The sequence below is a fragment of the Varanus komodoensis genome, unplaced genomic scaffold (assembly GCF_004798865.1).
Source record: "Varanus komodoensis strain SLA01 unplaced genomic scaffold, ASM479886v1 scaffold2570, whole genome shotgun sequence".
Lineage (NCBI taxonomy): Eukaryota > Metazoa > Chordata > Lepidosauria > Squamata > Varanidae > Varanus > Varanus komodoensis.
In genome coordinates, this window is record NW_025335678.1 from 13453 (window position 1) to 16128 (window position 2676).

At 46.1% G+C, this 2676-nt stretch overlaps 1 long non-coding RNA gene across 1 annotated transcript; it reads right to left on the reverse strand.

Annotated features, from left to right (window-relative positions):
• Nucleotides 1–77: 77 nt before the first annotated feature.
• Nucleotides 78–2670, reverse strand: LOC123024892. Its single transcript, XR_006415008.1, has 2 exons — nucleotides 1416–2670; nucleotides 78–337 (listed from the first exon to the last, which is right to left on the reverse strand). It is a non-coding gene; the product is annotated as an uncharacterized LOC123024892 (long non-coding RNA).
• Between the last annotated feature and the right edge of the window lie 6 nt (nucleotides 2671–2676).

A 2676-nucleotide genomic window follows, 5' to 3' on the forward strand; every position in this document is an offset into this window, starting at 1 on the left:
CAGAGAATTCATGTAGAGGACAACCCATAAGGGTGCCTGGAATATGGGAAGACCTTCAGGCAAAACACAGCCCTTAATTCATATCATTAAACATGCTCAGGTTTAGTTCTCATAAATTAATCCCCCCAAAAGGTGCTGTATTAGCAAAAATCACGGAGTTCTGTGGTAGCATAAAAACAAACAATTGTGGCAAGATCTTTCCTGGCATGTATCTGGTGGCGATTCTTGTCTTGTACCGTACGCTGTGCTGGTCCATCCCAGCTCTGGGGCGCTTAACGCCATCCTTTTGTTCTACTAAAGTTGCAAAGAATAGCAATAATGTCCAGTAACAGCATCCCTGAATGTTGAATAAAAGGAAGCAGAAATCTTAGAAAGGCAAAATATGTATCAAGTACGATAAAATTATTCGTGAAGGTGTACCTGTCTGGATCACAACAGGAAAATGTGTTGGTTAACCCCTAGGTTGATTATAAAATACTATCTGTATATCTGATGCCTTAAGAGTCAAAACTGGTGAAAACAGGCAGTCGTACCCACAAGGAGCTTACAATTTAACAAAAGGGAAATAGGAAGTAAAGAGGGATGCCTGTTGGCAGTTATCCTGTAGATCATGTTAGAAGAAAAACTCCAGTCCAAGTGATACAAGAACAGGCCTGGAGAAGTAGCATGAACAGATGCAAAGGGTGAAGGTCCGGCCTTTATCTTTCACCATGGTGAAAAAATTGGCATTTTGCAATGTTTTTCCTTGGGCACAGGGATCAGAGGGCGCTAGAGAGCCAGTGCTATGCCGCTGCACAAGGGTTGCTCCTGGATCTACTGTGCTTCCTCTTGTCTGAGCAGTTTATTTCTGAGGAAGGCTAATTGGCTACCATCCTGTGACTGGCTGGCTTCTCCAGACACTTAACAGCCCTTGGAGCTGATGGAGGAGGAGGAGGGGAGGATTACAATAGATAAATTGGTGTTTTAGGAGGTCCAGTGCACTTCTGGCTGTTGTGATTGTGACCGAGCTAAAGCGGTCCTTCATTCAGTAAAGAGGAGACTATCAGGTGTCCAAGGAAAGCCCCTTTCAAAGAGAGACTGAACGCCAGATCTGGTTTTAAACACTATGCATGTAAGACTTACTCTATGATATAAAGAATACAGAAGCATAAGAATACAAGTTCAGCCATCAGCAGCAGCAATATCAAGAGGCCTCATTCACACTCGCATTCATGCAGCTCTCATACAGCCAATAGACCCTCTCGGAGATCCACGGGGACTGTGGGTGACCAGCTGCAGCGCTGTTCTGGCACACGCGGGAGCTGGAAAGCCCAGGCATTTTATACCTTTAAGTTGATGCTGTCGGCTTAGTCTGACTGGATCGAACAGCGAACTCCTCTGAGCAGAGCTGACACACAGAACATGCTGGCCCTTACCATGAACACGAGCAGTCTCCTCACGTAGCTTTCTCTCTCTGGATGGTGGAGCTTGGGCTCATCTTCACTGTTATGTCCCCTTCTCCAGCCGCTCCCGGCCTCTCAGTTTTCTCAGTCTGGTCAGTCCCATCCTGCTTTTTCATTCTTCATTTTCTTCTGGGTCTTGGGCCTTCAGGAACCCAGGCACACTGTGACACGATTATTGGTGTGAATGAGCCTTTTGCTATGCCCGGCCTGCCTAGCCTGATGGGTGACCTAAAGCTTAGCGAAGGGGATGGACGTTCCTCGATAGTTCCAGCCTCCGGATTGTGACCCCCACCAGCTATGGGGGAAGGGGAAGAGAGAAGGGAAGGGATGTTTACCGTTGCGAACTGGGTCCCCAGCTGAGCCTGGGGTTCTCTCTGGAGCTGGCCGCAAGCGAAACATCCTTAGACGAAACTCCTCTCTCTGGGAACCTGACAGATGGGTCCGAGGTCTTGCCAGCTAAGTTTTGTCAGCCTTCTTGCTCCTAATATGGTTCCCATGAATTTTGTAAATAAACCGATGCGGCAGCGACCCTCTTCGCCTTCAGTGCCCTCTCGTTCGAAGGACAGCAAGTCCTGCAGCACTGGGAATTACAGAGAGGCTAGTGCTTTGCAAGAGCAAGAATTTTTTTTAAGGCTTAAACTTGGAAAGTCAACTGTGGCAAGGATTTAGGGTGGTTGTATATGAAGTCCAGTATCAGGAAACAGCTGAGGAGTGTGGGAGGGAGGGATGCATGACTTGTGTATTTTCCAACATTATTTGACCAAGGTGGGGAAGAACATTCGACCTTTGCTCTCACTGAACACCATTCTTCTTCTAGATTTTTATCTAAATGTATGAGAGGTTTGTTTTTTAAAAAAGAAAACACTTAGGGCTTACAGTGGACAGTTTCGCTTTTCTTGTGCTTGCAAGGCTTGCCTTTTGTCTTGTTGCAAAGTGATTATTTTTTAACGTCGTGAGCTGCCCAGAGAAAACTGTTATGGAGGAGGCATACCAATACTGTAAATAAATAAAACATTGAAAGTTTTGTATGAATCAGTAAAAATCTCAGTAAGTCCATTCTTCATCTGGGACATGTCATGGCCATTCGTCCTGTTCTGGGGCTTGTTAAACATTCTTTTGACTGAGACGGGATTCCGTGAACAGAAAACAAAGGGGTTACTTTTGCGGGCATTTGCTATGGCTGAAAGAGGAGATTTCTACCTGGCAAACCCACCAACTGCTACAGCTCCCCCCC